Raw genomic sequence first — 13,100 nt, forward strand, 5'->3', positions numbered from 1 at the left:
TAGTTGGCTGCTGTTTTGTCCATTGCTAGAATGAGATATTGCTTTTTGTATTAACACTAGAACTACCAGAGCCTACGAAAAAACTCGTAGATCCGGCCCACCTTAAATCCGTTCGCAACTCTCCGTCAGCGTCTTTTGTCCTGTAAATGTGCCGGTAAAGGCAAGCAGCCTGTTATTCCATCCCCCCACAGCTGCTGAACGTGCACAAACGTCTCCCAGCTCATGCCTTGATTGATTATCTGGGAGTGAAGTGCTGGAGTTTTAGAGTGGAAATAATAGATCATTATTTAGAACACATGCATTTCATGTGTGTTCCATTTCTACAATAATCTGTGTAAACACATTGTTAAAACAAAAATGTTTTTCATATTTTTTTAATAAATGACAAAATGTACAAATAACGGTGTGCATTTATTGGACTTGTGAATTTTTTTTTTCACTTTTGTTCTCTCAGTCACGATCACGATACATACTAAGGGGAGCTGACGCTGTTATTGAAACTTGGAGTGACTGTAGATGTGAGTGGTGTTTTGAGGCAATGGAACTGGACATTCTATGATCTGGAGGGATAAAAGCTGACACACAAATGCTGGTGAATCTGCCTTCTTCGTATCTAACTGTCAACTGATTTTTTTTTTTTATTCAGTTTTATTGAGTGTTCCTGCTCATGCTGAATTAGTATGCACCTTATGGTCTATGATGTCATAAAAAAACAGAGACATAGGTATATATGATATTTGGAATTATTCATTCAGAGAGGTCAGTTCAGAGCTATATGCAATCATCAGATTCAAATGTTAACAGTTCACACACACGCAAGGACCAAACTTCCTACATTTACGACATGTGTAGCTCACGCCTTCTGGTGCATGATGTCAACACGGCACAGAGAAAAAAGAAAGACAAATTTAGCTTTTTTCAGTTTTACTCTCAATCACGATCACACTGTACTCCCCCTAGACCCCCTCCCCGACAAACACACACACACCCAACCCCACCCCTCCTGATCTGACTGTAAGTAACAGCGCCAGCATAAATTCACACCCTATCTGACGCTGTTCGTTTTCAAATAATATTGCATTAGTGCGATGATGTTTTCTGATTGGTACTATTCAGGTCATGAAATGATTTCTTCAAAATGTCACATATATTGTCTCTTTCTTTCAGGTGTGTAATAGAAACCACAGCACAGAGAGAAGTGTGCGCATTGCAACAGGTACAAGTTCAGCGCTATATGCAATCATCAGATCCAAATGTTAACAGTTCACACACATGCAAGGGCCGAACTTCCTACATTTAAGACAAGTGTATCTGTTGTGTACCTGTCTAGGTGGAGTACAGCGTGATCGTGTTTGAGAGAAAAAATGAAAAAAGATAAATTTGTCTCTTTTTTTCTCCGTGCTGTGTTGACATTGTGCACCGGAAGGCGTGAGCTACACATGTCATAAATGTAGGAAGTTCGGTCCTTGCATGTGTGTAAACTGTTAACATTTAAATCTGATGAATGCATATAGCGCTGAACTGACATCTCTGAATGAATAATTCTAAATATCATATATACCTATGTCTCTTTTTTTTTTTTGTTGTTTTTTTTTTTGACATCATAGACCATAAGGTGCATACTAATTCAGCCAGCGTGAGCAGGAACACTCAATAAAGCTGAATAAAAAAAAAAAATCAGTTGACGGTGAGATACGAAGAAGGCAGATTCACCAGCATCTGTGTGTCCGCTTTTATCCCTCCAGATCAGAGAATGTCTAGTTCCATTGCCTCAAAACACCACTCACATCTACAGTCACTCCCACTTTCAAATAAAAGCTAACAGCATCAGCTCCCCTTAGTATGTATCGTGATCGTGACTGAGAGAATAAAAGTGAAAAAAGGTAACTTTCACAAGTCCTACAAATTCACACCGTCTGTTACAGACGCAAACCAAATGTATGTGTGTACTGTATAATATTAGCAGTAAGAGCAGCTCACTACTGAAAACGGTAAATATAGGAGGCAGTCAGGATTGAACCTAGGACTCTTGATTAAAAGTCAGTAAATCTTACTGCTACGCCACGGAAGCTGTTGTCTTATCCTTGAACCTTTTGTGAAAGTGTTTATTTGATCTTTGGACTGCAGGCTTTACATATTACATAGTTTATTTGTACATTTTGTCATTTATTACTAAAATATGAAAAACATTTCTGCTTTAAAAATGTGTTTACACAGATTATTGTAGAAATGGAACACACATGAAATGCATATGTTCTAAATAACGATCTATTATTTCTACTCTAAATCTCCAGCACTTGACTTCGAGGTAATCAATCAAGGCATGAGCTCGGAAAAGTTTGTGCACGTTCTAAGGCTGTGCGGGGATGGAATAGCAGGCTGCTTGCTGTTTGTCTTTATTGGCTCATTTACAAGACAAAAGAAGCTGACGGAGAGATGCAAACAGATTTAAGGTGGGCCGGATCTGTGAGTTTTTCCATAGGCCCTGGTAATTCTAGTGTTAACCCATCTCACTCCTAAGATGTTTTGCAGACAGCAGTTCACAAATCCTTTTTGCGTTAATGGAGGTAGTGGTTTATCGCTAGATCCACAGAGAAAATTTCTCATTGTAATTGAATATTTTGACTTTAGTGGTTGTCCTCAATACCATGTTCATCCAAATTACTCTTAACTTTGGACCAGCCTGCTTTTCCTGTCCTTTATGTCTTCATTAGTGCCTCTGATAGTGTCCACTATACTTCCCAAGTATGTGAATTCTTGAACATTTTCTATTTCTACCCCTCTGATTTGGATCTTGTCCTCCCAACTGGCTATATTTCTTATAAATTGTGTCTAAAGTGAGCTAATAAACCTGTTCTTTTGTCTGTTGTTTCAAGGTTGCTAGCTTTTGTTGGACATCCTGAAGATGATAGGACACATTACAAATATTATGTGCAAAGTTAAGATCTAAATTGTCTTGACTGTCAGCTGTATTGCTCAGGGTGTGTTTTAGACTATTCTAAGTTATTTTCTGGCAGTTCCATAATGAGGAAGGATTTTCCAAAGCGCATCATGGTCTACACTTTCAGTGGCCTCAAAAATGAATAAATTTCACATATGGAGATGCTTGCCATTTGTTGATTTGCTCACTAATTCTTAATGGGGAAATCTGGTCCGAACGTGATTATTCCTGTATAAACCCTACTTGTTCATCTTGCATATTTTTGTCCACTGCCACTTTCATCTTGTGACATATTATGCTATGTGATATAATGTCAGGCAGCAAACAGAAAAAGGTTTGGGGATGGCTACCCTGTATACTGAAAAACTGCAGAGCATAGATAACACGTTTTACAAAGCAGAGTCATAATTTAACTGACTTACATGTGTTGGAATAGATGACATCATCATCCAAGTATGTGGCACTATAGGAATTGTGGACACTCTCCATCTACCCGTTGTTTTGTTATACTTTTACATCAACATATGTTCCTGTGTTTGAGCATGCTCAAAAAATACACGTGTAATGCCACGAAAAGTGCACGCAGACACTTTATTTTGCAAACACAACCAGTGCACTTTTATTCAAGACTACCTGTAGAACCGAAGAAAAAAGAAAGCAAGTTACAGTAGGCGATTGATATGACAGCTTGCATGGTGCAATGCTAAGAAGTGCTGATTTTCATTCCGTGGTATATAAAATCATCACATTCAAATATTAACAGTTCCCACACACCCAAGAACCGTCCTTCCTACATTTACAACACGTGTACTTGTTGCCGTGCACACAACTCTCTGTGCTATGGTTCCTATTACACTGAATGAGTACCTGACACTGTACTTTCTTCCCTGGGGGAAGGTCCCGCATCAGAGAATTTCCAGTTCCTGCATAAATTCACACCCGATCTGACGCTGTTCATTTTCAAATAATATTGCATTAGTGTGATTATATTTTCATATATATTGTCCCTTTCTTTCAGGTGCGTAATAGAAACCACAGCATAGAGAGAAGTGTGTACATTGCTTCTTAAAGGAAAAGGTGATGGAAAAAGTGCACTTGAATAAAAGTGCACTTTTGTTATACTTTTACACCAATATATGTTCCTGTGTTTGAACGACACGGGCAGATGGGGAGTGTCTGATGATTGCATATAGCGCCGAAGTTACTGCTCTTTACCATTCTTCCCTCTTCATGTCCTGGAGTACAAAAAAAAACAGCATACAACAACATGCGGGGACTGACAGGAACACTCAATAAAACTGAATAAAAACAAAATCAAGTGACGGTGAGATACGAAGAAGGCAGCTTCGCCAGCGTTTGTGTGTCAGAACCCGGTTTAGGGGCGGTCCTTCGTTAGTATGCATCGTGGTACACTGCAGAGCTATAGCGAGTCTTTAGTGAAAACAGCCGTGTCAGATGGGGTTGTATGGATTGATTCTGAACGCGACTGAGAGAATGAAAAGTGAATTAAAAAAAAGCTAACTTTTACAAGGATCATAAATTGCACCGGCTGTTACAGACTGAAATCAAATGTATACTTTTATTCTAAAACAGTAAGACTAAGAGCAGTTTACTTCTCAAAACGGAGTGGCACAAGATCGAACTCGTGACCTTTTGATTCCCAAGCAGGAACTGATTCTATTGAACCACAGAGGAAGTGTCATGGAACTGTCAATGTCGCATGTTAAGGCGGCTTTTTGTTTCTGCAGTTATATTTTTGAATAAAAGTGCAATTGTTGTGTTATTCTTGTGAAAATGTTTCTTTGCTATTTGGACTTCAGGCTTCATACATTATATAGTTTATGCCTACATTTTGTCATCTACTACTAGAATGTAAAAAACGTTTCTGTTTTAACAATGTGTTTACACAGATTACTGTACAAATGGAACAGACATGAAATGCGTGTGTTCCAAGTAACAATCTATTATTTCCACTCTAAAACTCCACTTCACTCCCAGATACTCAATCAAGGCATGAGCTGAGAGAAGTTCGTGCACGTTCTAAATTGGTGGGGGGATGGAATAGCCGGCTGCTCCTAGCTTCTCTTTATCAGCACATTTAGAAGACAAAGGATGCTGGCAGAGAGGTGTGAAGGGATTTAAGAAGCAATTTAAGGTGGGACGGAATTACGAGTTTTTTCGTAGGCTCTGGTAATTCTACTGTTAAGAGTCAAGGTCTTCGATCGAGTTGCAGAGGGATAAGAAGAGAGAGGATCAGGTGAGAGTGCCAGCCCTCGCTTTGGCTGACAAATAACACTGTTTGAGGCTGTAAACAGTCCCCCATACGCATGTGTGTGACAGCTACATGGAACTTTATTGGGTATTGGCAAAAGGGTGATGCCTCTCCAGTTATTACATAAGGATGTTTCTTCTGTCTTTCGTAGCTTAACAAGAAGTCATTTTTGCCAGTTTTCTGGTATACAGCCTTTTTTTCAAGTGCTATTGAGCAGCTTGTGAAGCATGTTAATTGATATGTCATCCATGGCTTTGACAGCTTCTGGGGGATGTTATCTCTACCTGCTGTTTTCTTATTTTTAAGTAGTGTAATAACAGCTGATTTCTGCCTTTATGATGTTGCCAGTATTATTTTCTAGTGTTATACCAAGTTCAAGGTCTAGTGTATTTATAGGAATGATTTGGTTTAGGACTTTCTGAAAATGTTCTTTCCTTCTCTTGAGATAAGCTTAAAGAATCGTACCATTTTTATATTTCACTGGCATACAGATACCACTCCGTTGTTGAGTGGTATTGTATAGGAATTTGTCATCATTTCCTCTTCCAATTTCTAACTCTATTGCGAAATTTTATTTATTTATTTATATATATGTATATATATATATATATATATATATATATATATATATATATATATATATATATATATATATATATATATATATATATATATATATATATATATATATATATATATATACACATATACAGTGCATTCAGAACGTATTCACAGCGCATCACTTTTTCCACATTTTGGGATGGTATTGGCCTGGTGATGAGCGGTGCTTGGTTTCCTCCAAATGTGACGTCTGGCATTCACACCAAAGAGTTCAATCTTTGTCTCATCAGACCAGAGAATTTTGTTTCTCATGGTCTGAGAGTCCTTCAGGTGCCTTTTGGCAATCTGCAGGCGGGTTGCCATGTGCCTTTTACTAAGGAGTGGCTTCCGTCTGGCCACTCTACCATACAGGACTGATTGGTGGATTGCTGCAGAGATGGTTGTCCATTTGGAAGGTTCTCCTTTCTCCACAGAGGACCTCTGGAGCTCTGACAGAGTGACAATCGGGTTCTTGGTCACCTCCCTGACTAAGGCCCTTCTCCCCCGATCACTCAGTTTAGATGGCCGGCCAGCTCTAGGAAGAGTCCTGGTGGTTTCGAACTTCTTCCACTTACGGATGATGGAGGCCGCTGTGCTCATTGGGACCTTCATAGCAGCAGAAATTTTTCTGTAACCTTCCCCAGATTTGTGCCTCAAGACAATCCTGTCTTGGTGGTCTACAGACAATTGCTTTGACTTCATGCTTGGTTTGTGCTCTGACATAAACTGCGGTGTTTGCCTTTCCAAATCATGTCCAATCAACTGAATTTACCACAGGTGGACTCCAATTAAGCTGCAGAAACATCTCAAGGATGATCAGGGGAAACAGGATGCACCTGAGCTCAATTTTGAGCTTCATGGTAAAAGCTGTAAATACTTATGTACATGTGCTTTCTCAATATTTTTTCACGTTGTCATTATGGGGTGTTGTATGTAGAATTTTGAGAAAAAAAATGAATTTAATCCATTTTGGAATGGCTGTAACATAACAAAATGTGGAAAAAGTGATGCGCTGTGAATACTTTCCGAAAGCACTGTATGTGTGTGTGTATATATATATATATATATATATATATATACACTAGCAGAATACCCGCGCTTTGCAGCGGAGAAGTAGTGTGTTAAAGAGGTTATCAAAAAGAAAAGGAAAATTTTTTTAAAATAACGTAACATGATTGTTAATGTAATTGTTTTGTCATTGATATGAGTGTTGTCATATATACACACACATATATATATATATATATATATATATATATATATATATATACACACACACACAGTACAGGCCAAAAGTTTGGACACACCTCCTCATTCAATGCGTTTTCTTTATTTTCATGACCATTTACATTGGTAGATTCTCACTGAAGGCATCAAAACTTTGAATGAACACATGTGGAGTTATGTACTTAACAAAAAAACGTGAAATAACTGAAAACATGTTTTATATTCTAGTTTCTTCAAAATAGCCACCCTTTGCTCTGATTACTGCTTTGCACACTCTTGGTATTCTCTCGATGAGATTCAACAGGTAGTCACCTGAAATGGTTTTCATTTCACAGGTGTGCCTTATCAGGGTTATTTAGTGGAATTTCTTGCTTTATCAATGGGGTTGGGACCAGCAGTTGTCAATCAATCAATCAATCAACATTTATTTATATAGCACATATTCATACAAAAAAATGTAGCTCAAAGTGCTTTACAAAATGAATAGAAAAATAGAAGACACAATAAAAATAAACATAAGTCAACATTAATTAATATAGAATAAGTAAGGTCCGATGGCCAGGGTGGACAGAATAAACAAAAAAAAAACTCCAAATGCTGGAGAAAAAAAATAAAATCTGTAGGGGTTCCAGACCAAGAGACTGCCCAGTCCCCTCTGGGCAATCTACCTAACATAAATCAAACAGTCCTCTTTGTATTTAGGGTTTTCATGGAAGGACCTGATGATGATGGTCACGTAGACGTCTGGCTTTTAGTACATCAATGTTGGAGCATCATGATGCTTTGAGTAGGTGGTGGTGGCACAGGCCGCCACCACAAAGAAACCGGAAAAAGAAACAGAAGAGAGAGTAGGGGTCAGTACAGATTTTGGAGCCACTGTGAATAGTTATTATGATGAATTGAACATACAGAGCATCAGTATTAAGTTAAAGTGAAGTTATAAAAAGGCCATGTTAAAGTAATGTGTGTGCTCTACTGTATCAGCCTGACGAATTCCTATTGGCAGGCTATTCCAGATTTTAGGTGCATAACAGCAGAAGGCCGCCTCACCACTTCTTTTAAGTTTAGCTTTTGGAATTATAAGGAGACACTCATTTGAAGATCTAAGGTTACGATTTGGAATATAACGTGTCAGGCATTCCGATATATAAGAAGGAGCGAGATTATTTAAGGCTTTATAAACCATAAGCAGTATTTTAAAGTCAATCCTGAATGACACAGGCAACCAGTGTAGTGACATCAAAAAAGGAGAAATGTGTTCGGATTTTTTTTTCCTAGTTAGGTTTCTAGCAGCTGCATTCTGCACTTGTTGCAAGTGATTTATGTCTTTTTTGGGTAGTCCTGAGAGGAGTGCATTACAGTAATCCAGTCTACTGAAAACAAAAGCGTGAATTAATTACTCAGCATCTTTCAATGATATAAGAGGTCTAACTTTTGCTATGTTTAAGTGAAAAAATGTTGTCCTAGTGGTTTGATGAATATGCGATTTAAAATTCAGATTACAGTCAACAGTTACCCCTAAGTTTTTTACTTCCGTTTCAACTTTTAATCCTAATACATCAAGTTTATTTCTGATAACCTCATTGAATCCATTATTGCCAATTACTAAAATTTCAGTTTTCTCTTTATTTAGCTTAAGAAAATTACTATTCATCCATTCAGAAATACTAGTAAGACATTGTGTTAGTGAATCGAGAGAGTCAGTGTCATCAGGTGCTATTGATAAATACAGCTGTGTGTCATCAGCATAGCTGTGGTAACTCATGTTGTGCCCTGAGATAATCTGACCTAACGGAAGCATGTAGATTGAGAAGAGCAGCAGACCCAGGATAGAGCCTTGTGGAACACCATATCGGATATCATGTGTCTTTGAGTTGTAATTACCACAACTCACAAAGAATTTTCTACCTGCCAGGTAGGATTCAAACCAATTTATGACACTGCCAGAGAGGCCCACCCATTGACTAAGGCGATTTCTAAGAATATTGTGATCAATGGTATCAAATGCAGCACTCAGATCTAAGAGGATGAGAACAGATAAATGGCCTCTGTCTGCATTTACCCGCAAGTCATTTACTACTTTAACAAGTGCAGTTTCTGTGCTGTGATTTGTTCTGAAACCTGACTGAAATTTATCAAGAATAACATGTTTATTGAGGTGGTCATTTAATTGCAAAATGACTGCCTTCTCTAGAATTTTACTTAAGAAGGGCAGGTTAGAGATGGGTCTAAAATTTTCAAAAGCAGAGGGGTCAAGATTTTTTTTCTTGAGCAGGGGTTTAACTACAGCAGTCTTAAGACAGTCTGGAAAGACCCCTGTATCTAATGACGAATTAACTATGTCAACAGTTGGGTTAGTTGGACGATCATTTATTTTTCAAGAGGACAATGACCCCAAACACACCTCCAGGCTGTGTAAGGGCTATTTGACCAAGAAGGAGAGTGTTGGAGTGCTGTAAATGGTCTTGAAAATAAAGAAAACACATTAAATGAGGAGGTGTGTCCAAACTTTTGGCCTGTAGTGTATACATATATATATATACTGTATATATATATATATATATATATATATATATAGCAAAATCAGCCATGGCCGAGAAGTAAAAAGAAAAGGAAACATTTTAATAATAACGTAACATAATTGACAATGTAATTGTTTTGTCATTGTCATGAGTGTTGGCTATATATATATATATATATATATATATATATATATATATATATATATATATATGTGTGTGTGTGTGTGTGTGTGTGTGTGTATATATATATATATATAAAATATACAGTGCTGTGAAAAACTATTTGCCCCCTTCATGATTTCTTATTTTTTTGCATGTTTGCCACACAAAATGTTTCTGATCATCAAACACATTTAACCATTAGTCAAATATAACGCAAGTAAACACAAAATGCAGTTTTTAAATGATGGTTTTTATTATTTAGGAGAAAAAATCCAAACCTACATGGCCCTGTGTGAAAAAGTAATTGCCCCTGAACCTAATAACTGGTTGGGCCACCCTTAGCAGCAATAACTGCAATCAAGCATTTGCGATAACTTGCAATGAGTCTTTTACAGCGCTCTGGAGGAATTTTGGCCTACTCATCTTTGCAGAATTGTTGTAATTCAGCTTTATTTGAGGGTTTTCTAGCATGAACCGCCTTTTAAGGTCATGCCATAGCATCTCAATTGGATTCAGGTCAGGACTTTGACTAGGCCACTCCAAAGTCTTCATTTTGTTTGTCTTCAGCCATTCAGAGGTGGATTTGCTGGTGTGTTTTGGGTCATTGTCCTGTTGCAGCACCCAAGATCGCTTCAGCTTGAGTTGACGAACAGATGGCCTGACATTCTCCTTCAGGATTTTTTGGTAGACAGTAGAATTCATGGTTCCATCTATTACAGCAAGCCTTCCAGGTCCTGAAGCAGCAAAACAACCCCAGACCATCACAATACCACCACCATATTTTACTGTTGGTATGATGTTCTTTTTCTGAAATGCTGTGTTCCTTTTACGCCAGATGTAACGGGACATTTGCCTTCCAAAAAGTTCATCTTTTGTCTCATCAGTCCACAAGGTATTTTCCCAAAAGTCTTGGCAATCATTGAGATGTTTCTTAGCAAAATTGAGACGAGCCCTAATGTTCTTTTGCTTAACAGTGGTTTGCGTCTTGGAAATCTGCCATGTAGGCCGTTTTTGCACAGTCTCTTTCTTATGGTGGAGTCGTGAACACTGACCTTAATTGAGGCAAGTGAGGCCTGCAGTTCTTTAGACGTTGTCCTGGGGTCATTTGTGACCTCTCGGATGAGTCGTCTCTGCACTCTTGGGGTAATTTTGGTCGGCCGGCCACTCCTGGGAAGGTTCACCACTGTTCCATGTTTTTGCCATTTGTGGATATTGGCTCTCACTGTGGTTCGCTGGAGTCCCAAAGCTTTAGAAATGGCTTTATAACCTTTACCAGACTGATAGATCTCAATTACTTCTGTTCTCATTTGTTCATGAATTTCTTTGGATCTTGGCATGATGTCTAGCTTTTGAGGTGCTTTTGGTCTACTTCTCTGTGTCAGGCAGCTCCTATTTAAGTGATTTCTTGATTGAAACAGGTGTGGCAGTAATCAGGCCTGGGGGTGGCTACGGAAATTGAACTCGGGTGTGATACACTACAGTTAGGTTATTTTTTAACAAGGGGGCAATTGCTTTTTCACACAGGGCCATGTAAGTTTGGATTTTTTTTCTCCCTAAATAATAAAAACCATCATTTAAAAACTGCATTTTGTGTTTACTTGTGTTATATTTGACTAATGGTTAAATGTGTTTGATGATCAGAAACATTTTGTGTGACAAACATGCAAAAGAATAAGAAATCACGAAGGGGGCAAATAGTTTTTCACACCACTGTATACATATATATATATATATATACACACTCACCTAAAGGATTATTAGGAACACCTGTTCAATTTCTCATTAATGCAATTATCTAATCAACCAATCACATGGCAGTTGCTTCAATGCATTTAGGGGACCAAGACCTTCTCCTGAAATCCAAACTGAATGTCAGAATGGGAAAGAAAGGTGATTTAAGCAATTTTGAGCGTGGCATGGTTGTTGGTGCCAGACGGGCCGGTCTGAGTATTTCACAATCTGCTCAGTTACCGGGATTTTCACGCACAACCATTTCTAGGGTTTACAAAGAATAGTGTGAAAAGGAAAAACATCCAGTATGCGGCAGTCCTGTGGGCGAAAATGCCTTGTTGATGCTAGAGGTCAGAGGAGAATGGGCCTACTGATTCAAGCTGATAGAAGAGCAACTTTGACTGAAATTACCACTCGTTACAACCGAGGTATGCAGCAAAGCACTTGTGAAGCCACAACACGCACAACCTTGAGGCGGATGGGCTACAACAGCAGAAGACCCCACCGGGTACCACTCATCTCCACTACGAATAGGAAAAAGAGGCTACAATTTGCAAGAGCTCACCAAAATTGGACAGTTGAAGACTGGAAAAATGTTGCCTGGTCTGATGAGTCTCGATTTCTGTTGAGACATTCAAATGGTAGAGTCAGAATTTGGCGTAAACAGAATGAGAACATGGATCCATCATGCCTTGTTACCACTGTGCAGGCTGGTGGTGGTGGTGTAATGGTGTGAGGGATGTTTTCTTGGCACACTTTAGGCCCCTTAGTGCCAATTGGGCTTCATTTAAATACCACGGGCTACCTGAGCATTGTTTCTGGTCATGTCCATCCCTTCATGACCACCCTTTACCCATCGTCTGATGGTTACTTCCAGCAGGATAATGCACCATGTCACAAAGCTCAAATCATTTCAAATTGGTTTCTTGAACATGACAATGAGTTCACTGTACTAAAATGGCCCCCAAAGTCACCAGATCTCAACCCAATAGAGCATCTTTGGGATGTGGTGGAACGGGAGCTTCGTTCCCTGGATGTGCATCCCACAAATCTCCATCAACTGTAAGATGCTATCCTATCAATATGGGCCAACATTTCTAAAGAATGCTTTCAGCACCTTGTTGAATCAATGCCACGTAGAATTAAGGCAGTTCTGAAGGCGAAAGGGGGTCAAACACTGTATTAGTATGGTGTTCCTAATAATCCTTTAGGTGAGTGTATACATACTGTACATGTGTACATATATACACACACACATATACTATGGGGTGCCAAACAGGCAAATACATTAATTTTCTGAATATATAAAGTCAAAACTTGAATATATAAAGTCATTCCCGAATACATAAAGTCAAAACTTGAATATATAAAGTCACTGTCGGAATATATAAAGTCAAAACTTGAATATATAAAGTCAGCGTCGTAATTTATAAAGTCATTCCTGATTATATAAAGTCATCATCGGAGTATATAAACTCATTCCTGAATATATAAAGTCAAAGTAAAAATACATTTATTGAAACGACTCTGAACTGAACTAAGTTAACAAAAACGTATTCAGAAAAATGAATTAAAAAAACACTGTTCGGTTAGTGTTTTGAAAATGATGCATGTGCCCTGCCCAGGATTGGTTCCTGCCTTACGC

The 13,100-nt window shown here is 38.4% G+C and overlaps 1 protein-coding gene across 4 annotated transcripts in view; it reads left to right on the top strand.

Moving 5' to 3' along the window:
* The window catches only part of macf1a (microtubule actin crosslinking factor 1a), an 826,555-nt gene that overhangs the window by 302,085 nt on the left and 511,370 nt on the right, over positions 1-13,100 (top strand). The gene's annotated exons all lie outside the window — the stretch shown is intronic.

This window comes from Polypterus senegalus, chromosome 17 (assembly GCF_016835505.1).
Source record: "Polypterus senegalus isolate Bchr_013 chromosome 17, ASM1683550v1, whole genome shotgun sequence".
In the NCBI taxonomy this organism is placed as follows: Eukaryota; Metazoa; Chordata; class Cladistia; order Polypteriformes; family Polypteridae; genus Polypterus; species Polypterus senegalus.